At 50.0% G+C, this 23,866-nt stretch overlaps 15 non-coding genes and 22 pseudogenes across 15 annotated transcripts; all 37 read left to right on the top strand.

Moving 5' to 3' along the window:
• Positions 1-524: 524 nt before the first annotated feature.
• Positions 525-643, top strand: LOC142562144 (5S ribosomal RNA; annotated as a pseudogene).
• A 526-nt stretch (positions 644-1,169) lies between these two features.
• On the top strand, positions 1,170-1,288 carry LOC142561517 (5S ribosomal RNA; annotated as a pseudogene).
• Positions 1,289-1,813: 525 nt separating this feature from the next.
• Positions 1,814-1,932, top strand: LOC142562546 (5S ribosomal RNA; annotated as a pseudogene).
• Positions 1,933-2,458: 526 nt separating this feature from the next.
• Positions 2,459-2,577, top strand: LOC142561803 (5S ribosomal RNA; annotated as a pseudogene).
• Positions 2,578-3,102: 525 nt separating this feature from the next.
• LOC142562142 (5S ribosomal RNA) lies at positions 3,103-3,221 on the top strand (annotated as a pseudogene).
• Positions 3,222-3,746: 525 nt separating this feature from the next.
• Positions 3,747-3,865, top strand: LOC142562264 (5S ribosomal RNA; annotated as a pseudogene).
• A 524-nt stretch (positions 3,866-4,389) lies between these two features.
• On the top strand, positions 4,390-4,508 carry LOC142562194 (5S ribosomal RNA). The gene has a single exon (XR_012823876.1). It is a non-coding gene; the product is annotated as a 5S ribosomal RNA (ribosomal RNA).
• Positions 4,509-5,031: 523 nt separating this feature from the next.
• LOC142561801 (5S ribosomal RNA) lies at positions 5,032-5,150 on the top strand (annotated as a pseudogene).
• Positions 5,151-5,675: 525 nt separating this feature from the next.
• Positions 5,676-5,794, top strand: LOC142562141 (5S ribosomal RNA; annotated as a pseudogene).
• A 526-nt stretch (positions 5,795-6,320) lies between these two features.
• LOC142562263 (5S ribosomal RNA) lies at positions 6,321-6,439 on the top strand (annotated as a pseudogene).
• A 524-nt stretch (positions 6,440-6,963) lies between these two features.
• On the top strand, positions 6,964-7,082 carry LOC142562079 (5S ribosomal RNA). Its single transcript, XR_012823860.1, has one exon. It is a non-coding gene; the product is annotated as a 5S ribosomal RNA (ribosomal RNA).
• A 522-nt stretch (positions 7,083-7,604) lies between these two features.
• Positions 7,605-7,723, top strand: LOC142562093 (5S ribosomal RNA; annotated as a pseudogene).
• Positions 7,724-8,248: 525 nt separating this feature from the next.
• LOC142561314 (5S ribosomal RNA) lies at positions 8,249-8,367 on the top strand (annotated as a pseudogene).
• A 526-nt stretch (positions 8,368-8,893) lies between these two features.
• LOC142560979 (5S ribosomal RNA) lies at positions 8,894-9,012 on the top strand. The gene has a single exon (XR_012823512.1). It is a non-coding gene; the product is annotated as a 5S ribosomal RNA (ribosomal RNA).
• A 525-nt stretch (positions 9,013-9,537) lies between these two features.
• LOC142561961 (5S ribosomal RNA) lies at positions 9,538-9,656 on the top strand. Its single transcript, XR_012823848.1, has one exon. It is a non-coding gene; the product is annotated as a 5S ribosomal RNA (ribosomal RNA).
• A 522-nt stretch (positions 9,657-10,178) lies between these two features.
• Positions 10,179-10,297, top strand: LOC142562886 (5S ribosomal RNA). The gene has a single exon (XR_012824197.1). It is a non-coding gene; the product is annotated as a 5S ribosomal RNA (ribosomal RNA).
• Positions 10,298-10,822: 525 nt separating this feature from the next.
• On the top strand, positions 10,823-10,941 carry LOC142562541 (5S ribosomal RNA; annotated as a pseudogene).
• A 524-nt stretch (positions 10,942-11,465) lies between these two features.
• LOC142562092 (5S ribosomal RNA) lies at positions 11,466-11,584 on the top strand (annotated as a pseudogene).
• Positions 11,585-12,108: 524 nt separating this feature from the next.
• On the top strand, positions 12,109-12,227 carry LOC142562980 (5S ribosomal RNA). Its single transcript, XR_012824288.1, has one exon. It is a non-coding gene; the product is annotated as a 5S ribosomal RNA (ribosomal RNA).
• A 525-nt stretch (positions 12,228-12,752) lies between these two features.
• LOC142562933 (5S ribosomal RNA) lies at positions 12,753-12,871 on the top strand. Its single transcript, XR_012824243.1, has one exon. It is a non-coding gene; the product is annotated as a 5S ribosomal RNA (ribosomal RNA).
• Positions 12,872-13,396: 525 nt separating this feature from the next.
• On the top strand, positions 13,397-13,515 carry LOC142561516 (5S ribosomal RNA; annotated as a pseudogene).
• A 524-nt stretch (positions 13,516-14,039) lies between these two features.
• On the top strand, positions 14,040-14,158 carry LOC142561636 (5S ribosomal RNA; annotated as a pseudogene).
• Positions 14,159-14,687: 529 nt separating this feature from the next.
• Positions 14,688-14,806, top strand: LOC142562138 (5S ribosomal RNA; annotated as a pseudogene).
• A 526-nt stretch (positions 14,807-15,332) lies between these two features.
• Positions 15,333-15,451, top strand: LOC142562885 (5S ribosomal RNA). The gene has a single exon (XR_012824196.1). It is a non-coding gene; the product is annotated as a 5S ribosomal RNA (ribosomal RNA).
• A 525-nt stretch (positions 15,452-15,976) lies between these two features.
• Positions 15,977-16,095, top strand: LOC142562140 (5S ribosomal RNA; annotated as a pseudogene).
• A 525-nt stretch (positions 16,096-16,620) lies between these two features.
• On the top strand, positions 16,621-16,739 carry LOC142561514 (5S ribosomal RNA; annotated as a pseudogene).
• Positions 16,740-17,262: 523 nt separating this feature from the next.
• LOC142561844 (5S ribosomal RNA) lies at positions 17,263-17,381 on the top strand. The gene has a single exon (XR_012823837.1). It is a non-coding gene; the product is annotated as a 5S ribosomal RNA (ribosomal RNA).
• Positions 17,382-17,903: 522 nt separating this feature from the next.
• LOC142562091 (5S ribosomal RNA) lies at positions 17,904-18,022 on the top strand (annotated as a pseudogene).
• A 527-nt stretch (positions 18,023-18,549) lies between these two features.
• On the top strand, positions 18,550-18,668 carry LOC142561313 (5S ribosomal RNA; annotated as a pseudogene).
• A 526-nt stretch (positions 18,669-19,194) lies between these two features.
• LOC142562968 (5S ribosomal RNA) lies at positions 19,195-19,313 on the top strand. The gene has a single exon (XR_012824276.1). It is a non-coding gene; the product is annotated as a 5S ribosomal RNA (ribosomal RNA).
• A 524-nt stretch (positions 19,314-19,837) lies between these two features.
• Positions 19,838-19,956, top strand: LOC142561726 (5S ribosomal RNA). The gene has a single exon (XR_012823826.1). It is a non-coding gene; the product is annotated as a 5S ribosomal RNA (ribosomal RNA).
• A 522-nt stretch (positions 19,957-20,478) lies between these two features.
• On the top strand, positions 20,479-20,597 carry LOC142561513 (5S ribosomal RNA; annotated as a pseudogene).
• Positions 20,598-21,123: 526 nt separating this feature from the next.
• LOC142561896 (5S ribosomal RNA) lies at positions 21,124-21,242 on the top strand. Its single transcript, XR_012823842.1, has one exon. It is a non-coding gene; the product is annotated as a 5S ribosomal RNA (ribosomal RNA).
• Positions 21,243-21,768: 526 nt separating this feature from the next.
• LOC142562956 (5S ribosomal RNA) lies at positions 21,769-21,887 on the top strand. The gene has a single exon (XR_012824265.1). It is a non-coding gene; the product is annotated as a 5S ribosomal RNA (ribosomal RNA).
• A 524-nt stretch (positions 21,888-22,411) lies between these two features.
• Positions 22,412-22,530, top strand: LOC142561612 (5S ribosomal RNA). Its single transcript, XR_012823815.1, has one exon. It is a non-coding gene; the product is annotated as a 5S ribosomal RNA (ribosomal RNA).
• Positions 22,531-23,054: 524 nt separating this feature from the next.
• Positions 23,055-23,173, top strand: LOC142562050 (5S ribosomal RNA; annotated as a pseudogene).
• Positions 23,174-23,698: 525 nt separating this feature from the next.
• On the top strand, positions 23,699-23,817 carry LOC142561885 (5S ribosomal RNA). The gene has a single exon (XR_012823841.1). It is a non-coding gene; the product is annotated as a 5S ribosomal RNA (ribosomal RNA).
• The last annotated feature ends 49 nt before the right edge of the window (positions 23,818-23,866 follow it).

The following is a 23,866-nucleotide window of genomic DNA, read 5'->3' as shown; positions in this document are numbered from 1 at the left end:
CGTTCTTTTTGCTTTTTTATTGCGTGCTTCTGTGACGTCTTGTTTTTTTTTTCATTTGCACAACGTGTGGGTGGTTGCATTTACTGTAACCTACGTTCAACTGGAGCCTGCTGGTAGAGCCAGCGCCGAAGTGTAACACCAACAATATTCAGGCCACTACAGGATATTGTACGCGCAATGATGACGGTGGTAAGCGGCATACGTAATGATGCAAAATTTAGTCGCACAAGCTTCTAATCGCTTACTTATCACACCCGCGTACAGCTCAATGACAACGCATCAATAAAGTGGCACCTTGTGGGCTGCAACGCGCGCAAAATGTGGCGCTCGCCCTCTTGTTTTTGTGAGCACTAGCACGCACGCATGCAGCGAACAACCACAAACGGAGTGATCAACGTACACGACGCGTGCGTGTATTGTTCACGGAAAGACTGCCGCGTACGTGCTGTATGCTGTAGCAATACATTCGGCGACTGCACAACATAGCAGCACGATACAGATGCAGTCGTAAACAGCACATTCTCGCCATCGGCCATACCATGCTGAATACGCCGGTTCTCGTCCGATCCCCGAAGCTAAGCATCATTGGGCTCGGTCAGTACTTGGGAGGGAGACCACCTGGGAACACAGAGTGCTGATGGCACCGTTCTTTTTGCGTTTTTATTGCGTGCTTCTGTGACGTCTTGTTTTTTTTTTTCATTTGCACAATTTGTGGGTGGTTGCATTTACTGTAACTTACGTTCAACTGAAGCCTGCTGGTAGAGCCAACGCCGAAGTGTAACACCAACTATATTCAGGCCACTACACGATATTGTACGCGGAATGATGACGGTGGTAAGCGGTATACGTAATGATGCAAAATTTAGTCGCACAAGCTTCTAACCGCTTACTTATCACACCCGCATACAGCTCAATGACAACGCATCAATAACGTGGCACCTTGTGGGCTGCAACGCGCGCAAAATGTGGCGCTCGCGCTCTTGTTTTTGTGAGCACTAGCACGCACGCATGCAGCGAACAACCACAAACGGAGTGATCAACGTACACGACGCGTGCGTGTATTGTTCACGGAAAGACTGCCGCGTACGTGCTGTATGCTGTAGCAATACATTCGGTGACTGCACGACATAGCAGCACGATACAGGTGCAGTCGTAAACAGCACATTCTCGCCATCGGCCATACCATGCTGAATACGCCGGTTCTCGTCCAATCCCCGAAGCTAAGCAGCATTGGGCTCGGTCAGTACTTGGGAGGGAGACCACCTGGGAACACCGAGTGCTGATGGCACCGTTCTTTTTGCTTTTTTATTGCGTGCTTCTGTGACGTCTTGTTTTTTTTTTCATTTGCACAACGTGTGGGTGGTAGCATTTACTGTTACTTACGTTCAACTGGAGCCTGCTGGTAGAGCCAACGCCGAAGTGTAACACCAACAATATTCAGGCCACTACACGATATTGTACGCGGAATGATGACTGTGGTAAGCGGTATACGTAGTGATGCAAAATTTAGTCGCACAAGCTTCTAACAGCTTACTTATCACACCCGCATACAGCTCAATGACAACGCATCAATAAAATGGCACCTTGCGGGCTGCAACGCGCGCAAAATGTGGCGCTCGCCCTCTTGTTTTTGTGAGCACTAGCACGCACGCATGCAGCGAACAACCACAAACGGAGTGATCAACGTACACGACGCGTGCGTGTATTGTTCACGCAAAGACTGCCGCGTACGTGCTGTATGCTGTAGCAATACATTCGGCGACTGCACAACATAGCAGCACGATACAGGTGCAGTCGTAAACAGCACATTCTCGCCATCGGCCATACCACGCTGAATACGCCGGTTCTCGTCCGATCCCCGAAGCTAAGCAGCATTGGGCTCGGTCAGTACTTGGGAGGGAGACCAGCAGGGAACAGCGAGTGCTGATAACACCGTTCTTTTTGCTTTTTTATTGCGTGCTTCTGTGACGTCTTGTTTTTTTTTTTCATTTGCACAACGTGTGGGTGGTTGCATTTACTGCAACCTACGTTCAACTGGAGCCTGCTGGTAGAGCCAGCGCCGAAGTGTAACACCAACAATATTCAGGCCACTACAGGATATTGTACGCGCAATGATGACGGTGGTAAGCGGTATACGTAATCATGCAAAATTTAGTCGCACAAGCTTCTTACCGCTTACTTATCAAACCCGCGTACAGCTCAATGACAACGCATCAATAAAGTGGCACCTTGTGGGCTGCAACGCGCGCAAAATGTGGCGCTCGCCCTCTTGTTTTTGTGAGCACTAGCACGCACGCATGCAGCGAACAACCACAAACGGAGTGATCAACGTACACGACGCGTGCGTGTATTGTTCACGAAAAGACTGCCGCGTACGTGCTGTATGCTGTAGCAATACATTCGGCGACTGCACAACATAGCAGCACGATACAGATGCAGTCGTAAACAGCACATTCTCGCCATCGGCCATACAATGGTGAATACGCCGGTTCTCGTCCGATCCCCGAAGCTAAGCATCATTGGGCTCGGTCAGTACTTGGGAGGGAGACCACCTGGGAACACCGAGTGCTGATGGCACCGTTCTTTTTGCTTTTTTATTGCGTGCTTCTGTCACGTCTTGTTTTTTTTTTCCTTTGCACAACGTGTGGGTGGTTGCATTTACTGTAACCTACGTTCAACTGGAGCCCGCTGGTAGAGCCAGCGCCGAAGTGTAACACCAACAATATTCAGGCCACTACAGGATATTGTACGCGCAATGATGACGGTGGTAAGCGGCATACGTAATGATGCAAAATTTAGTCGCACAAGCTTCTAACCGCTTACTTATCACACCCGCGTACAGCTCAATGACAACGCATCAATAAAGTGGCACCTTGTGGGCTGCAACGCGCGCAAAATGTGGCGCTCGCCCTCTTGTTCTTGTGAGCACTAGCACGCACGCATGCAGCGAACAACCACAAACGGAGTGATCAACGTACACGACGCGTGCGTGTATTGTTCACGGAAAGACTGCCGCGTACGTGCTGTATGCTGTAGCAATACATTCGGCGACTGCACAACATAGCACCACGATACAGATGCAGTCGTAAACAGCACATTCTCGCCATCGGCCATACCATGCTGAATACGCCGGTTCTCGTCCGATCCCCGAAGCTAAGCATCATTGGGCTCGGTCAGTACTTGGGAGGGAGACCACCTGGGAACACAGAGTGCTGATGGCACCGTTCTTTTTGCGTTTTTATTGCGTGCTTCTGTGACGTCTTGTTTTTTTTTTCATTTGCACAATGTGTGGGTGGTTGCATTTACTGTAACTTACGTTCAACTGAAGCCTGCTGGTAGAGCCAACGCCGAAGTGTAACACCAACTATATTCAGGCCACTACACGACATTGTACGCGGAATGATGACGGTGGTAAGCGGTATACGTAATGATGCAAAATTTAGTCGCACAAGCTTCTAACGGCTTACTTATCACACCCGCATACAGCTCAATGACAACGCATCAATAACGTGGCACCTTGTGGGCTGCAACGCGCGCAAAATGTGGCGCTCGCGCTCTTGTTTTTGTGAGCACTAGCACGCACGCATGCAGCGAACAACCACAAACGGAGTGATCAACGTACACGACGCGTGCGTGTATTGTTCACGGAAAGACTGCCGCGTACGTGCTGTATGCTGTAGCAATACATTCGGTGACTGCACGACATAGCAGCACGATACAGGTGCAGTCGTAAACAGCACATTCTCGCCATCGGCCATACCATGCTGAATACGCCGGTTCTCGTCCAATCCCCGAAGCTAAGCAGCATTGGGCTCGGTCAGTACTTGGGATGGAGACCACCTGGGAACACCGAGTGCTGATGGCACCGTTCTTTTTGCTTTTTTATTGCGTGCTTCTGTGACGTCTTGTTTTTTTTTCATTTGCACAACGTGTGGGTGGTTGCATTTACTGTAACTTACGTTCAACTGGAGCCTGCTGGTAGAGCCAACGCCGAAGCGTAACACCAACAATATTCAGGCCACTACACGATATTGTACGCGGAATGATAACGGTGGTAAGCGGTATACGTAATGATGCAAAGATTAGTCGCACAAGCTTCTAACCGCTTACTTATCACAGCCGCATACAGCTCAATGACAACGCATCAATAAAGTGGCACCTTGTGGGCTGCAACGCGCGCAAAATGTGGCGCTCGCCCTTTTGTTTTTGTGAGCACTAGCGCGCACGCATGCAGCAAACAACCACAAACGGAGTGATCAACGTACACGACGCGTGCGTGTATTGTTCACGGAAAGACTGCCGCGTACGTGTTGTATGCTGTAGCAATACATTCGGCGACTGCACAACATAGCAGCACGATACAGGTGCAGTCGTAAACAGCACATTCCCGCCATCGGCCATACCATGCTGAATACGCCGGTTCTCGTCCGAACCCCGAAGCTAAGCAGCATTGGGCTCGGTCAGTACTTGGGAGGGAGACCACCTGGGAACACCGAGTGCTGATGGCACCATTCTTTTTGCTTTTTTATTGCGTGCTTCTGTGACGTCTTGTTTTTTTTCATTTGCACAACGTGTGGGTGGTTGCATTTACTGTAACTTACGTTCAACTGGAGCCTGCTGGTAGAGCCAACGCCGAAGTGTAACGCCAACAATATTCAGGCCACTACACGATATTGCACGCGGAATGATGACGGTGGTAAGCGGTATACGTAATGATGCAAAATTTAGTCGCACAAGCTTCTTACCGCTTACTTATCAAACCCGCGTACAGCTCAATGACAACGCATCAATAAAGTGGCACCTTGTGGGCTGCAACGCGCGCAAAATGTGGCGCTCGCCCTCTTGTTTTTGTGAGCACTAGCACGCACGCATGCAGCGAACAACCACAAACGGAGTGATCAACGTACACGACGCGTGCGTGTATTGTTCACGAAAAGACTGCCGCGTACGTGCTGTATGCTGTAGCAATACATTCGGCGACTGCACAACATAGCAGCACGATACAGATGCAGTCGTAAACAGCACATTCTCGCCATCGGCCATACAATGGTGAATACGCCGGTTCTCGTCCGATCCCCGAAGCTAAGCATCATTGGGCTCGGTCAGTACTTGGGAGGGAGACCACCTGGGAACACCGAGTGCTGATGGCACCGTTCTTTTTGCTTTTTTATTGCGTGCTTCTGTCACGTCTTGTTTTTTTTTTCCTTTGCACAACGTGTGGGTGGTTGCATTTACTGTAACCTACGTTCAACTGGAGCCCGCTGGTAGAGCCAGCGCCGAAGTGTAACACCAACAATATTCAGGCCACTACAGGATATTGTACGCGCAATGATGACGGTGGTAAGCGGCATACGTAATGATGCAAAATTTAGTCGCACAAGCTTCTAACCGCTTACTTATCACACCCGCGTACAGCTCAATGACAACGCATCAATAAAGTGGCACCTTGTGGGCTGCAACGCGCGCAAAATGTGGCGCTCGCCCTCTTGTTCTTGTGAGCACTAGCACGCACGCATGCAGCGAACAACCACAAACGGAGTGATCAACGTACACGACGCGTGCGTGTATTGTTCACGGAAAGACTGCCGCGTACGTGCTGTATGCTGTAGCAATACATTCGGCGACTGCACAACATAGCACCACGATACAGATGCAGTCGTAAACAGCACATTCTCGCCATCGGCCATACCATGCTGAATACGCCGGTTCTCGTCCGATCCCCGAAGCTAAGCATCATTGGGCTCGGTCAGTACTTGGGAGGGAGACCACCTGGGAACACAGAGTGCTGATGGCACCGTTCTTTTTGCGTTTTTATTGCGTGCTTCTGTGACGTCTTGTTTTTTTTTTTCATTTGCACAATGTGTGGGTGGTTGCATTTACTGTAACTTACGTTCAACTGAAGCCTGCTGGTAGAGCCAACGCCGAAGTGTAACACCAACTATATTCAGGCCACTACACGACATTGTACGCGGAATGATGACGGTGGTAAGCGGTATACGTAATGATGCAAAATTTAGTCGCACAAGCTTCTAACGGCTTACTTATCACACCCGCATACAGCTCAATGACAACGCATCAATAACGTGGCACCTTGTGGGCTGCAACGCGCGCAAAATGTGGCGCTCGCGCTCTTGTTTTTGTGAGCACTAGCACGCACGCATGCAGCGAACAACCACAAACGGAGTGATCAACGTACACGACGCGTGCGTGTATTGTTCACGGAAAGACTGCCGCGTACGTGCTGTATGCTGTAGCAATACATTCGGTGACTGCACGACATAGCAGCACGATACAGGTGCAGTCGTAAACAGCACATTCTCGCCATCGGCCATACCATGCTGAATACGCCGGTTCTCGTCCAATCCCCGAAGCTAAGCAGCATTGGGCTCGGTCAGTACTTGGGATGGAGACCACCTGGGAACACCGAGTGCTGATGGCACCGTTCTTTTTGCTTTTTTATTGCGTGCTTCTGTGACGTCTTGTTTTTTTTTCATTTGCACAACGTGTGGGTGGTTGCATTTACTGTAACTTACGTTCAACTGGAGCCTGCTGGTAGAGCCAACGCCGAAGCGTAACACCAACAATATTCAGGCCACTACACGATATTGTACGCGGAATGATAACGGTGGTAAGCGGTATACGTAATGATGCAAAGATTAGTCGCACAAGCTTCTAACCGCTTACTTATCACAGCCGCATACAGCTCAATGACAACGCATCAATAAAGTGGCACCTTGTGGGCTGCAACGCGCGCAAAATGTGGCGCTCGCCCTTTTGTTTTTGTGAGCACTAGCGCGCACGCATGCAGCAAACAACCACAAACGGAGTGATCAACGTACACGACGCGTGCGTGTATTGTTCACGGAAAGACTGCCGCGTACGTGTTGTATGCTGTAGCAATACATTCGGCGACTGCACAACATAGCAGCACGATACAGGTGCAGTCGTAAACAGCACATTCCCGCCATCGGCCATACCATGCTGAATACGCCGGTTCTCGTCCGAACCCCGAAGCTAAGCAGCATTGGGCTCGGTCAGTACTTGGGAGGGAGACCACCTGGGAACACCGAGTGCTGATGGCACCATTCTTTTTGCTTTTTTATTGCGTGCTTCTGTGACGTCTTGTTTTTTTTCATTTGCACAACGTGTGGGTGGTTGCATTTACTGTAACTTACGTTCAACTGGAGCCTGCTGGTAGAGCCAACGCCGAAGTGTAACGCCAACAATATTCAGGCCACTACACGATATTGCACGCGGAATGATGACGGTGGTAAGCGGTATACGTAATGATGCAAAATTTAGTCGCACAAGCTTCTAACCGCTTACTTATCACACCCGCATACAGCTCAATGACAACGCATCAATAACGTGGCACCTTGTGGGCTGCAACGCGCGCAAAATGTGGCGCTCGCGCTCTTGTTTTTTGAGCACTAGCACGCACGCATGCAGCGAACAACCACAAACGGAGTGATCAACGTACACGACGCGTGCGTGTATTGTTCACGGAAAGACTGCCGCGTACGTGCTGTATGCTGTAGCAATACATTCGGCGACTGCACGACATAGCAGCACGATACAGGTGCAGTCGTAAACAGCACATTCTCGCCATCGGCCATACCATGCTGAATACGCCGGTTCTTGTCCAATCCCCGAAGCTAAGCAGCATTGGGCTCGGTCAGTACTTGGGAGGGAGACCACCTGGGAACACCGAGTGCTGATGGCACCGTTCTTTTTGCTTTTTTATTGCGTGCTTCTGTGACGTCTTGTTTTTTTTTTCATTTGCACAACGTGTGGGTGGTTGCATTTACTGTAACCTACGTTCAACTGGAGCCTGCTGGTAGAGCCAGCGCCGAAGTGTAACACCAACAATATTCAGGCCACTACAGGATATTGTACGCGCAATGATGACGGTGGTAAGCGGTATACGTAATGATGCAAAATTTAGTCGCACAAGCTTCTAACCGCTTACTTATCAAACCCGCGTACAGCTCAATGACAACGCATCAATAAAGTGGCACCTTGTGGGCTGCAACGCGCGCAAAATGTGGCGCTCGCCCTCTTGTTTTTGTGAGCACTAGCACGCACGCATGCAGCGAACAACCACAAACGGAGTGATCAACGTACACGACGCGTGCGTGTATTGTTCACGGAAAGACTGCCGCGTACGTGCTGTATGCTGTAGCAATACATTCGGCGACTGCACAACATAGCAGCACGATACAGATGCAGTCGTAAACAGCACATTCTCGCCATCGGCCATACCATGCTGAATACGCCGGTTCTCGTCCGATCCCCGAAGCTAAGCATCATTGGGCTCGGTCAGTACTTGGGAGGGAGACCACCTGGGAACACCGAGTGCTGATGGCACCGTTCTTTTTGCGTTTTTATTGCGTGCTTCTGTGACGTCTTGTTTTTTTTTTTCATTTGCACAATGTGTGGGTGGTTGCATTTACTGTAACTTACGTTCAACTGGAGCCTGCTGGTAGAGCCAACGCCGAAGTGTAACACCAACTATATTTAGGCCACTACACGATATTGTACGCGGAATGATGACGGTGGTAAGCGGTATACGTAATGATGCAAAATTTAGTCGCACAAGCTTCTAACCGCTTACTTATCACACCCGCATACAGCTCAATGACAACGCATCAATAAAGTGGCACCTTGTGGGCTGCAACGCGCGCAAAATGGGGCGCTCGCCCTCTTGTTTTTGTGAGCACTAGCACGCACGCATGCAGCGAACAACCACAAACGGAGTGATCAACGTACACGACGCGTGCGTGTATTGTTCACGGAAAGACTGCCGCGTACGTGCTGTATGCTGTAGCAATACATTCGGCGACTGCACAACATAGCAGCACGATACAGGTGCAGTCGTAAACAGCACATTCTCGCCATCGGCCATACCATGCTGAATACGCCGGTTCTCGTCCGATCCCCGAAGCTAAGCAGCATTGGGCTTGGTCAGTACTTGGGAGGGAGACCACCTGGGAACACCGAGTGCTGATGGCACCGTTCTTTTTGCTTTTTTATTGCGTGCTTCTGTGACGTCTTGTTTTTTTTTTCATTTGCACAACGTGTGGGTGGTTGCATTTACTGTAACTTACGTTCAACTGGAGCCTGCTGGTAGAGCCAACGCCGAAGTGTAACACCAACAATATTCAGGCCACTACACGATATTGTACGCGGAATGATGACGGTGGTATGCGGTATACGTAATGATGCAAAGTTTAGTCGCACAAGCTTCTAACCGCTTACTTATCACAGCCACATACAGCTCAATGACAACGCATCAATAAAGTGGCACCTTGTGGGCTGCAACGCGCGCAAAATGTGGCGCTCGCCCTTTTGTTTTTGTGAGCACTAGCACGCACGCATGCAGCAAACAACCACAAACGGAGTGATCAACGTACAAGACGCGTGCGTGTATTGTTCACGGAAAGACTGCCGCGTACGTGTTGTATGCTGTAGCAATACATTCGGCGACTGCACAACATAGCAGCACGATACAGGTGCAGTCGTAAACAGCACATTCCCGCCATCGGCCATACCATGCTGAATACGCCGGTTCTCGTCCGAACCCCGAAGCTAAGCAGCATTGGGCTCGGTCAGTACTTGGGAGGGAGACCACCTGGGAACACCGAGTGCTGATGGCACCATTCTTTTTGCTTTTTTATTGCGTGCTTCTGTGACGTCTTGTTTTTTTTCATTTGCACAACGTGTGGGTGGTTGCATTTACTGTAACTTACGTTCAACTGGAGCCTGCTGGTAGAGCCAACGCCGAAGTGTAACGCCAACAATATTCAGGCCACTACACGATATTGTACGCGGAATGATGACGGTGGTAAGCGGTATACGTAATGATGCAAAATTTACTCGCACAAGCTTCTAACCGCTTACTTATCACACCCGCATACAGCTCAATGACAACGCATCAATAACGTGGCACCTTGTGGGCTGCAACGCGCGCAAAATGTGGCGCTCGCGCTCTTGTTTTTTGAGCACTAGCACGCACGCATGCAGCGAACAACCACAAACGGAGTGATCAACGTACACGACGCGTGCGTGTATTGTTCACGGAAAGACTGCCGCGTACGTGCTGTATGCTGTAGCAATACATTCGGCGACTGCACAACATAGCAGCACGATACAGATGCAGTCGTAAACAGCACATTCTCGCCATCGGCCATACCATGGTGAATACGCCGGTTCTCGTCCGATCCCCGAAGCTAAGCATCATTGGGCTCGGTCAGTACTTGGGAGGGAGACCACCTGGGAACACCGAGTGCTGATGGCACCGTTCTTTTTGCTTTTTTATTGCGTGCTTCTGTCACGTCTTGTTTTTTTTTTCATTTGCACAACGTGTGGGTGGTTGCATTTACTGTAACCTACGTTCAACTGGAGCCCGCTGGTAGAGCCAGCGCCGAAGTGTAACACCAACAATATTCAGGCCACTACAGGATATTGTACGCGCAATGATGACGGTGGTAAGCGGCATACGTAATGATGCAAAATTTAGTCGCACAAGCTTCTAACCGCTTACTTATCACACCCGCGTACAGCTCAATGACAACGCATCAATAAAGTGGCACCTTGTGGGCTGCAACGCGCGCAAAATGTGGCGCTCGCCCTCTTGTTTTTGTGAGCACTAGCACGCACGCATGCAGCGAACAACCACAAACGGAGTGATCAACGTACACGACGCGTGCGTGTATTGTTCACGGAAAGACTGCCGCGTACGTGCTGTATGCTGTAGCAATACATTCGGCGACTGCACAACATAGCAGCACGATACAGATGCAGTCGTAAACAGCACATTCTCGCCATCGGCAATACCATGCTGAATACGCCGGTTCTCGTCCGATCCCCGAAGCTAAGCATCATTGGGCTCGGTCAGTACTTGGGAGGGAGACCACCTGGCAACACAGAGTGCTGATGGCACCGTTCTTTTTGCGTTTTTATTGCGTGCTTCTGTGACGTCTTGTTTTTTTTTCATTTGCACAATGTGTGGGTGGTTGCATTTACTGTAACTTACGTTCAACTGAAGCCTGCTGGTAGAGCCAACGCCGAAGTGTAACACCAACTATATTCAGGCCACTACACGATATTGTACGCGGAATGATGACGGTGGTAAGCGGTATACGTAATGATGCAAAATTTAGTCGCACAAGCTTCTAACCGCTTACTTATCACACCCGCATACAGCTCAATGACAACGCATCAATAACGTGGCACCTTGTGGGCTGCAACGCGCGCAAAATGTGGCGCTCGCGCTCTTGTTTTTGTGAGCACTAGCACGCACGCATGCAGCGAACAACCACAAACGGAGTGATCAACGTACACGACGCGTGCGTGTATTGTTCACGGAAAGACTGCCGCGTACGTGCTGTATGCTGTAGCAATACATTCGGCGACTGCACGACATAGCAGCACGATACAGGTGCAGTCGTAAACAGCACATTCTCGCCATCGGCCATACCATGCTGAATACGCCGGTTCTTGTCCAATCCCCGAAGCTAAGCAGCATTGGGCTCGGTCAGTACTTGGGAGGGAGACCACCTGGGAACACCGAGTGCTGATGGCACCGTTCTTTTTGCTTTTTTATTGCGTGCTTCTGTGACGTCTTGTTTTTTTTTCATTTGCACAACGTGTGGGTGGTTGCATTTACTGTAACCTACGTTCAACTGGAGCCTGCTGGTAGAGCCAGCGCCGAAGTGTAACACCAACAATATTCAGGCCACTACAGGATATTGTACGCGCAATGATGACGGTGGTAAGCGGTATACGTAATGATGCAAAATTTAGTCGCACAAGCTTCTAACCGCTTACTTATCAAACCCGCGTACAGCTCAATGACAACGCATCAATAAAGTGGCACCTTGTGGGCTGCAACGCGCGCAAAATGTGGCGCTCGCCCTCTTGTTTTTGTGAGCACTAGCACGCACGCATGCAGCGAACAACCACAAACGGAGTGATCAACGTACACGACGCGTGCGTGTATTGTTCACGGAAAGACTGCCGCGTACGTGCTGTATGCTGTAGCAATACATTCGGCGACTGCACAACATAGCAGCACGATACAGGTGCAGTCGTAAACAGCACATTCTCGCCATCGGCCATACCATGCTGAATACGCCGGTTCTCGTCCGATCCCCGAAGCTAAGCAGCATTGGGCTTGGTCAGTACTTGGGAGGGAGACCACCTGGGAACACCGAGTGCTGATGGCACCGTTCTTTTTGCTTTTTTATTGCGTGCTTCTGTGACGTCTTGTTTTTTTTTTTCATTTGCACAACGTGTGGGTGGTTGCATTTACTGTAACTTACGTTCAACTGGAGCCTGCTGGTAGAGCCAACGCCGAAGTGTAACGCCAACAATATTCAGGCCACTACACGATATTGTACGCGGAATGATGACGGTGGTAAGCGGTATACGTAATGATGCAAAATTTACTCGCACAAGCTTCTAACCGCTTACTTATCACACCCGCATACAGCTCAATGACAACGCATCAATAACGTGGCACCTTGTGGGCTGCAACGCGCGCAAAATGTGGCGCTCGCGCTCTTGTTTTTTGAGCACTAGCACGCACGCATGCAGCGAACAACCACAAACGGAGTGATCAACGTACACGACGCGTGCGTGTATTGTTCACGGAAAGACTGCCGCGTACGTGCTGTATGCTGTTGCAATACATTCGGCGACTGCACAACATAGCAGCACGATACAGATGCAGTCGTAAACAGCACATTCTCGCCATCGGCCATACCATGGTGAATACGCCGGTTCTCGTCCGATCCCCGAAGCTAAGCATCATTGGGCTCGGTTAGTACTTGGGAGGGAGACCACCTGGGAACACCGAGTGCTGATGGCACCGTTCTTTTTGCTTTTTTATTGCGTGCTTCTGTCACGTCTTGTTTTTTTTTTCATTTGCACAACGTGTGGGTGGTTGCATTTACTGTAACCTACGTTCAACTGGAGCCCGCTGGTAGAGCCAGCGCCGAAGTGTAACACCAACAATATTCAGGCCACTACAGGATATTGTACGCGCAATGATGACGGTGGTAAGCGGCATACGTAATGATGCAAAATTTAGTCGCACAAGCTTCTAACCGCTTACTTATCACACCCGCATACAGCTCAATGACAACGCATCAATAACGTGGCACCTTGTGGGCTGCAACGCGCGCAAAATGTGGCGCTCGCGCTCTTGTTTTTGTGAGCACTAGCACGCACGCATGCAGCGAACAACCACAAACGGAGTGATCAACATACACGACGCGTGCGTGTATTGTTCACGGAAAGACTGCCGCGTACGTGCTGTATGCTGTAGCAATACATTCGGTGACTGCACGACATAGCAGCACGATACAGGTGCAGTCGTAAGCAGCACATTCTCGCCATCGGCCATACCATGCTGAATACGCCGGTTCTCGTCCAATCCCCGAAGCTAAGCAGCATTGGGCTCGGTCAGTACTTGGGAGGGAGACCACCTGGGAACACCGAGTGCTGATGGCACCGTTCTTTTTGCTTTTTTATTGCGTGCTTCTGTGACGTCTTGTTTTTTTTTCATTTGCACAACATGTGGGTGGTTGCATTTACTGTAACTTACGTTCAACTGGAGCCTGCTGGTAGAGCCAACGCCGAAGTGTAACACCAACAATATTCAGGCCACTACACGATATTGTACGCGGAATGATGACGGTGGTAAGCGGTATACGTAATGATGCAAAGATTAGTCGCACAAGCTTCTAACCGCTTACTTATCACAGCCGCATACAGCTCAATGACAACGCATCAATAAAGTGGCACCTTGTGGGCTGCAACGCGCGCAAAATGTGGCGCTCGCCCTTTTGTTTTTGTGAGCACTAGCACGCACGCATGCAGCAAACAACCACAAACGGAGTGATCAACGTACACGACGCGTGCGTGTATTGTTCACGCAAAGACTCCCGCGTACGTGCTGTATGCTGTAGCAATACATTCGGCGACTGCACAACATAGCAGCACGATACAGGTGCAGTCGTAAACAGCACATTCTCGCCATCGGCCATACCATGCTGAATACGCCGGTTCTCGTCCAATCCCCGAAGCTAAGCAGCATTGGGCTCGGTCAGTACTTGGGAGGGAGACCACTTGGGAACACCGAGTGCTGATGGCACCGTTCTTTTTTCTTTTTTATTGCGTGCTTCTGTGACGTCTTGTTTTTTTTTTTTTTCATTTGCACAACGTGTGGGTGGTAGCATTTACTGTTACTTACGTTCAACTGGAGCCTGCTGGTAGAGCCAACGCCGAAGTGTAACACCAACAATATTCAGGCCACTACACGATATTGTACGCGGAATGATGACTGTGGTAAGCGGTATACGTAGTGATGCAAAATTTAGTCGCACAAGCTTCTAACAGCTTACTTATCACACCCGCATACAGCTCAATGACAACGCATCAATAAAATGGCACCTTGTGGGCTGCAACGCGCGCAAAATGTGGCGCTCGCCCTCTTGTTTTTGTGAGCACTAGCACGCACGCATGCAGCGAACAACCACAAACGGAGTGATCAACGTACACGACGCGTGCGTGTATTGTTCACGCAAAGACTGCCGCGTACGTGCTGTATGCTGTAGCAATACATTCGGCGACTGCACAACATAGCAGCACGATACAGGTGCAGTCGTAAACAGCACATTCTCGCCATCGGCCATACCATGCTGAATACGTCGGTTCTCGTCCGATCCCCGAAGCTAAGCAGCATTGGGCTCGGTCAGTACTTGGGAGGGAGACCAGCTGGGAACAGCGAGTGCTGATGGCACCGTTCTTTTTGCTTTTTTATTGCGTGCTTCTGTGACGTCTTGTTTTTTTTTTTCATTTGCACAACGCGTGGGTGGTTGCATTTACTGTAACCTACGTTCAACTGGAGCCTGCTGGTAGAGCCAGCGCCGAAGTGTAACACCAACAATATTCAGGCCACTACAGGATATTGTACGCGCAATGATGACGGTGGTAAGCGGTATACGTAATCATGCAAAATTTAGTCGCACAAGCTTCTAACCGCTTACTTATCAAACCCGCGTACAGCTCAATGACAACGCATCAATAAAGTGGCACCTTGTGGGCTGCAACGCGCGCAAAATGTGGCGCTCGCCCTCTTGTTTTTGTGAGCACTAGCACGCACGCATGCAGCGAACAACCACAAACGGAGTGATCAACGTACACGACGCGTGCGTGTATTGTTCACGGAAAGACTGCCGCGTACGTGCTGTATGCTGTAGCAATACATTCGGCGACTGCACAACATAGCAGCACGATACAGATGCAGTCGTAAACAGCACATTCTCGCCATCGGCCATACCATGGTGAATACGCCGGTTCTCGTCCGATCCCCGAAGCTAAGCATCATTGGGCTCGGTCAGTACTTGGGAGGGAGACCACCTGGGAACACCGAGTGCTGATGGCACCGTTCTTTTTGCTTTTTTATTGCGTGCTTCTGTCACGTCTCGTTTTTTTTTTCATTTGCACAACGTGTGGGTTGTTGCATTTACTGTAACCTACGTTCAACTGGAGCCCGCTGGTAGAGCCAGCGCCGAAGTGTAACACCAACAATATTCAGGCCACTACAGGATATTGTACGCGCAATGATGACGGTGGTAAGCGGCATACGTAATGATGCAAAATTTAGTCGCACAAGCTTCTAACCGCTTACTTATCACACCCGCGTACAGCTCAATGACAACGCATCAATAAAGTGGCACCTTGTGGGCTGCAACGCGCGCAAAATGTGGCGCTCGCCCTCTTGTTTTTGTGAGCACTAGCACGCACGCATGCAGCGAACAACCACAAACGGAGTGATCAACGTACACGACGCGTGCGTGTATTGTTCACGGAAAGACTGCCGCGTACGTGCTGTATGCTGTAGCAATACATTCGGCGGCTGCACAACATAGCAGCACGATACAGATGCAGTCGTAAACAGCACATTCTCGCCATCGGCCATACCATGCTGAATACGCCGGTTCTCGTCCGATCCCCGAAGCTAAGCATCATTGGGCTCGGTCAGTACTTGGGAGGGAGACCACCTGGGAACACAGAGTGCTGATGGCACCGTTCTTTTTGCGTTTTTATTGCGTGCTTCTGTGACGTCTTGTTTTTTTTTTCATTTGCACAATGTGTGGGTGGTTGCATTTACTGTAACTTACGTTCAACTGAAGCCTGCTGGTAGAGCCAACGCCGAAGTGTAACACCATATATATTCAGGCCACTACACGATATTGTACGCGGAATGATGACGGTGGTAAGCGGTATACGTAATGATGCAAAATTTAGTCGCACAAGCTTCTAACCGCTTACTTATCACACCCGCATACAGCTCAATGACAACGCATCAATAACGTGGCACCTTGTGGGCTGCAACGCGCGCAAAATGTGGCGCTCGCGCTCTTGTTTTTGTGAGCACTAGCACGCACGCATGCAGCGAACAACCACAAACGGAGTGATCAACGTACACGACGCGTGCGTGTATTGTTCACGGAAAGACTGCCGCGTACGTGCTGTATGCTGTAGCAATACATTCGGTGACTGCACGACATAGCAGCACGATACAGGTGCAGTCGTAAACAGCACATTCTCGCCATCGGCCATACCATGCTGAATACGCCGGTTCTCGTCCAATCCCCGAAGCTAAGCAGCATTGGGCTCGGTCAGTACTTGGGAGGGAGACCACCTGGGAACACCGAGTGCTGATGGCACCGTTATTTTGCTTTTTTATTGCGTGCTTCTGTGACGTCTTGTTTTTTTTTCATTTGCACAACGTGTGGGTGGTTGCATTTACTGTAACTTACGTTCAACTGGAGCCTGCTGGTAGAGCCAACGCCGAAGTGTAACACCAACAATATTCAGGCCACTACACGATATTGTACGCGGAATGATGACGGTGGTAAGCGGTATACGTAATGATGCAAAGATTAGTCGCACAAGCTTCTAACCGCTTACTTATCACAGCCGCATACAGCTCAATGACAACGCATCAATAAAGTGGCACCTTGTGGGCTGCAACGCGCGCAAAATGTGGCGCTCGCCCTTTTGTTTTTGTGAGCACTAGCACGCACGCATGCAGCAAACAACCACAAACGGAGTGATCAACGTACACGACGCGTGCGTGTATTGTTCACGGAAAGACTGCCGCGTACGTGTTGTATGCTGTAGCAATACATTCGGCGACTGCACAACATAGCAGCACGATACAGGTGCAGTCGTAAACAGCACATTCCCGCCATCGGCCATACCATGCTGAATACGCCGGTTCTCGTCCGAACCCCGAAGCTAAGCAGCATTGGGCTCGGTCAGTACTTGGGAGGGAGACCACCTGGGAACACCGAGTGCTGATGGCACCATTCTTTTTGCTTTTTTATTGCGTGCTTCTGTGACGTCTTGTTTTTTTTCATTTGCACAACGTGTGGGTGGTTGCATTTACTGTAACTTACGTTCAACTGGAGCCTGCTGGTAGAGCCAACGCCGAAGTGTAACGCCAACAATATTCAGGCCACTACACGATATTGTACGCGGAATGATGACGGTGGTAAGCGGTATACGTAATGATGCAAAATTTAGTCGCACAAGCTTCTAACCGCTTACTTATCACACCCGCATACAGCTCAATGACAACGCATCAATAACGTGGCACCTTGTGGGCTGCAACGCGCGCAAAATGTGGCGCTCGCGCTCTTGTTTTTTGAGCACTAGCACGCACGCATGCAGCGAACAACCACAAACGGAGTGATCAACGTACACGACGCGTGCGTGTATTGTTCACGGAAAGACTGCCGCGTACGTGCTGTATGCTGTAGCAATACATTCGGCGACTGCACGACATAGCAGCACGATACAGGTGCAGTCGTAAACAGCACATTCTCGCCATCGGCCATACCATGCTGAATACGCCGGTTCTTGTCCAATCCCCGAAGCTAAGCAGCATTGGGCTCGGTCAGTACTTGGGAGGGAGACCACCTGGGAACACCGAGTGCTGATGGCACCGTTCTTTTTGCTTTTTTATTGCGTGCTTCTGTGACGTCTTGTTTTTTTTTTTTCATTTGCACAACGTGTGGGTGGTTGCATTTACTGTAACCTACGTTCAACTGGAGCCTGCTGGTAGAGCCAGCGCCGAAGTGTAACACCAACAATATTCAGGCCACTACAGGATATTGTACGCGCAATGATGACGGTGGTAACCGGTATACGTAATGATGCAAAATTTAGTCGCACAAGCTTCTAACCGCTTACTTATCAAACCCGCGTACAGCTCAATGACAACGCATCAATAAAGTGGCACCTTGTAGGCTGCAACGCGCGCAAAATGTGGCGCTCGCCCTCTTGTTTTTGTGAGCACTAGCACGCACGCATGCAGCGAACAACCACAAACGGAGTGATCAACGTACACGACGCGTGCGTGTATTGTTCACGGAAAGACTGCCGCGTACGTGCTGTATGCTGTAGCAATACATTCGGCGACTGCACAACATAGCAGCACGATACAGATGCAGTCGTAAACAGCACATTCTCGCCATCGGCCATACCATGCTGAATACGCCGGTTCTCGTCCGATCCCCGAAGCTAAGCATCATTGGGCTCGGTCAGTACTTGGGAGGGAGACCACCTGGGAACACCGAGTGCTGATGGCACCGTTCTTTTTGCGTTTTTATTGCGTGCTTCTGTGACGTCTTGTTTTTTTTTTTCATTTGCACAATGTGTGGGTGGTTGCATTTACTGTAACTTACGTTCAACTGGAGCCTGCTGGTAGAGCCAACGCCGAAGTGTAACAACAACTATATTTAGGCCACTACACGATATTGTACGCGGAATGATGACGGTGGTAAGCGGTATACGTAATGATGCAAAATTTAGTCGCACAAGCTTCTAACCGCTTACTTATCACACCCGCATACAGCTCAATGACAACGCATCAATAAAGTGGCACCTTGTGGGCTGCAACGCGCGCAAAATGGGGCGCTCGCCCTCTTGTTTTTGTGAGCACTAGCACGCACGCATGCAGCGAACAACCACAAACGGAGTGATCAACGTACACGACGCGTGCGTGTATTGTTCACGGAAAGACTGCCGCGTACGTGCTGTATGCTGTAGCAATACATTCGGCGACTGCACAACATAGCAGCACGATACAGGTGCAGTCGTAAACAGCACATTCTCGCCATCGGCCATACCATGCTGAATACGCCGGTTCTCGTCCGATCCCCGAAGCTAAGCAGCATTGGGCTTGGTCAGTACTTGGGAGGGAGACCACCTGGGAACACCGAGTGCTGATGGCACCGTTCTTTTTGCTTTTTTATTGCGTGCTTCTGTGACGTCTTGTTTTTTTTTCATTTGCACAACGTGTGGGTGGTTGCATTTACTGTAACTTACGTTCAACTGGAGCCTGCTGGTAGAGCCAACGCCGAAGTGTAACACCAACAATATTCAGGCCACTACACGGTATTGTACGCGGAATGATGACGGTGGTAAGCGGTATACGTAATGATGCAAAGTTTAGTCGCACAAGCTTCTAACCGCTTACTTATCACAGCCACATACAGCTCAATGACAACGCATCAATAAAGTGGCACCTTGTGGGCTGCAACGCGCGCAAAATGTGGCGCTCGCCCTTTTGTTTTTGTGAGCACTAGCACGCACGCATGCAGCAAACAACCACAAACGGAGTGATCAACGTACAAGACGCGTGCGTGTATTGTTCACGGAAAGACTGCCGCGTACGTGTTGTATGCTGTAGCAATACATTCGGCGACTGTACAACATAGCAGCACGATACAGGTGCAGTCGTAAACAGCACATTCCCGCCATCGGCCATACCATGCTGAATACGCCGGTTCTCGTCCGAACCCCGAAGCTAAGCAGCATTGGGCTCGGTCAGTACTTGGGAGGGAGACCACCTGGGAACACCGAGTGCTGATGGCACCATTCTTTTTGCTTTTTTATTGCGTGCTTCTGTGACGTCTTGTTTTTTTTCATTTGCACAACGTGTGGGTGGTTGCATTTACTGTAACTTACGTTCAACTGGAGCCTGCTGGTAGAGCCAACGCCGAAGTGTAACGCCAACAATATTCAGGCCACTACACGATATTGTACGCGGAATGATGACGGTGGTAAGCGGTATACGTAATGATGCAAAATTTAGTCGCACAAGCTTCTAACCGCTTACTTATCACACCCGCATACAGCTCAATGACAACGCATCAATAACGTGGCACCTTGTGGGCTGCAACGCGCGCAAAATGTGGCGCTCGCGCTCTTGTTTTTTGAGCACTAGCACGCACGCATGCAGCGAACAACCACAAACGGAGTGATCAACGTACACGACGCGTGCGTGTATTGTTCACGGAAAGACTTCCGCGTACGTGCTGTATGCTGTAGCAATACATTCGGCGACTGCACGACATAGCAGCACGATACAGGTGCAGTCGTAAACAGCACATTCTCGCCATCGGCCATACCATGCTGAATACGCCGGTTCTCGTCCAATCCCCGAAGCTAAGCAGCATTGGGCTCGGTCAGTACTTGGGAGGGAGACCACCTGGGAACACCGAGTGCTGATGGCACCGTTCTTTTTGCGTTTTTATTGCGTGCTTCTGTGACGTCTTGTTTTTTTTTTTCATTTGCACAATGTGTGGGTGGTTGCATTTACTGTAACTTACGTTCAACTGGAGCCTGCTGGTAGAGCCAACGCCGAAGTGTAACACCAACTATATTCAGGCCACTACACGATATTGTACGCGGAATGATGACGGTGGTAAGCGGTATACGTAATGATGCAAAATTTAGTCGCACAAGCTTCTAACCGCTTACTTATCACACCCGCATACAGCTCAATGACAACGCATCAATAAAGTGGCACCTTGTGGGCTGCAACGCGCGCAAGATGTGGCACTCGCCCTCTTGTTTTTGTGAGCACTAGCACGCACGCATGCAGCGAACAACCACAAACGGAGTGATCAACGTACACGACGCGTGCGTGTATTGTTCACGGAAAGACTGCCGCGTACGTGCTGTATGCTGTAGCAATACATTCGGCGACTGCACAACATAGCAGCACGATACAGGTGCAGTCGTAAACAGCACATTCTCGCCATCGGCCATACCATGCTGAATACGCCGGTTCTCGTCCGATCCCCGAAGCTAAGCAGCATTGGGCTCGGTCAGTACTTGGGAGGGAGACCACCTGGGAACACCGAGTGCTGATGGCACCGTTCTTTTTGCTTTTTTATTGCGTGCTTCTGTGACGTCTTGTTTTTTTTTTTCATTTGCACAATGTGTGGGTGGTTGCATTTACTGTAACTTACGTTCAACTGGAGCCTGCTGGTAGAGCCAACGCCGAAGTGTAACACCAACTATATTTAGGCCACTACACGATATTGTACGCGGAATGATGACGGTGGTAAGCGGTATACGTAATGATGCAAAATTTAGTCGCACAAGCTTCTAACCGCTTACTTATCACACCCGCATACAGCTCAATGACAACGCATCAATAAAGTGGCACCTTGTGGCCTGCAACGCGCGCAAAATGGGGCGCTCGCCCTCTTGTTTTTGTGAGCACTAGCACGCACGCATGCAGCGAACAACCACAAACGGAGTGATCAACGTACACGACGCGTGCGTGTATTGTTCACGGAAAGACTGCCGCGTACGTGCTGTATGCTGTAGCAATACATTCGGCGACTGCACAACATAGCAGCACGATACAGGTGCAGTCGTAAACAGCACATTCTCGCCATCGGCCATACCATGCTGAATACGCCGGTTCTCGTCCGATCCCCGAAGCTAAGCAGCATTGGGCTTGGTCAGTACTTGGGAGGGAGACCACCTGGGAACACCGAGTGCTGATGGCACCGTTCTTTTTGCTTTTTTATTGCGTGCTTCTGTGACGTCTTGTTTTTTTTTCATTTGCACAACGTGTGGGTGGTTGCATTTACTGTAACTTACGTTCAACTGGAGCCTGCTGGTAGAGCCAACGCCGAAGTGTAACACCAACAATATTCAGGCCACTACACGATATTGTACGCGGAATGATGACGGTGGTAAGCGGTATACGTAATGATGCAAAGTTTAGTCGCACAAGCTTCTAACCGCTTACTTATCACAGCCACATACAGCTCAATGACAACGCATCAATAAAGTGGCACCTTGTGGGCTGCAACGCGCGCAAAATGTGGCGCTCGCCCTTTTGTTTTTGTGAGCACTAGCACGCACGCATGCAGCAAACAACCACAAATGGAGTGATCAACGTACAAGACGCGTGCGTGTATTGTTCACGGAAAGACTGCCGCGTACGTGTTGTATGCTGTAGCAATACATTCGGCGACTGCACAACATAGCAGCACGATACAGGTGCAGTCGTAAACAGCACATTCCCGCCATCGGCCATACCATGCTGAATACGCCGGTTCTCGTCCGAACCCCGAAGCTAAGCAGCATTGGGCTCGGTCAGTACTTGGGAGGGAGACCACCTGGGAACACCGAGTGCTGATGGCACCATTCTTTTTGCTTTTTTATTGCGTGCTTCTGTGACGTCTTGTTTTTTTTTTCATTTGCACAACGTGTGGGTGGTTGCATTTACTGTAACTTACGTTCAACTGGAGCCTGCTGGTAGAGCCAACGCCGAAGTGTAACGCCAACAATATTCAGGCCACTACACGATATTGTACGCGGAATGATGACGGTGGTAAGCGGTATACGTAATGATGCAAAATTTAGTCGCACAAGCTTCTAACCGCTTACTTATCACACCCGCATACAGCTCAATGACAACGCATCAATAACGTGGCACCTTGTGGGCTGCAACGCGCGCAAAATGTGGCGCTCGCGCTCTTGTTTTTTGAGCACTAGCACGCACGCATGCAGCGAACAACCACAAACGGAGTGATCAACGTACACGACGCGTGCGTGTATTGTTCACGGAAAGACTGCCGCGTACGTGCTGTATGCTGTAGCAATACATTCGGCGACTGCACGACATAGCAGCACGATACAGGTGCAGTCGTAAACAGCACATTCTCGCCATCGGCCATACCATGCTAAATACGCCGGTTCTCGTCCAATCCCCGAAGCTAAGCAGCATTGGGCTCGGTCAGTACTTGGGAGGGAGACCACCTGGGAACACCGAGTGCTGATGGCACCGTTCTTTTTGCTTTTTTTATTGCGTGCTTCTGTGACGTCTTGTTTTTTTTTCATTTGCACAACGTGTGGGTGGTTGCATTTACTGTTACTTACGTTCAACTGGAGCCTGCTCGTAGAGCCAACGCCGAAGTGTAACACCAACAATATTCAGGCCACTACACGATATTGTACGCGGAATGATGACGGTTGTAAGCGGTATACGTAATGATGCAAAATTTAGTCGCACAAGCTTCTAACCGCTTACTTATCACACCCGCATAGAGCTCAATGACAACGCATCAATAAAGTGGCACCTTGTGGGCTGCAACGCGCGCAAGATGTGGCACTCGCCCTCTTGTTTTTGTGAGCACTAGCACGCACGCATGCAGCGAACAACCACAAACGGAGTGATCAACGTACACGACGCGTGCGTGTATTGTTCACGGAAAGACTGCCGCGTACGTGCTGTATGCTGTAGCAATACATTCGGCGACTGCACAAAATAGCAGCACGATACAGGTGCAGTCGTAAACAGCACATTCTCGCCATCGGCCATACCATGCTGAATACGCCGGTTCTCGTCCGATCCCCGAAGCTAAGCAGCATTGGGCTCGGTCAGTACTTGGGAGGGAGACCACCTGGGAACACCGAGTGCTGATGGCACCGTTCTTTTTGCTTTTTTATTGCGTGCTTCTGTGACGTCTTGTTTTTT

The sequence above is a fragment of the Dermacentor variabilis genome, chromosome 10 (assembly GCF_050947875.1).
Source record: "Dermacentor variabilis isolate Ectoservices chromosome 10, ASM5094787v1, whole genome shotgun sequence".
Lineage (NCBI taxonomy): Eukaryota > Metazoa > Arthropoda > Arachnida > Ixodida > Ixodidae > Dermacentor > Dermacentor variabilis.
The sequence above is the reverse complement of the archived record's forward strand: the minus strand, read 5'-3'. Positions and strand labels throughout refer to the sequence as shown.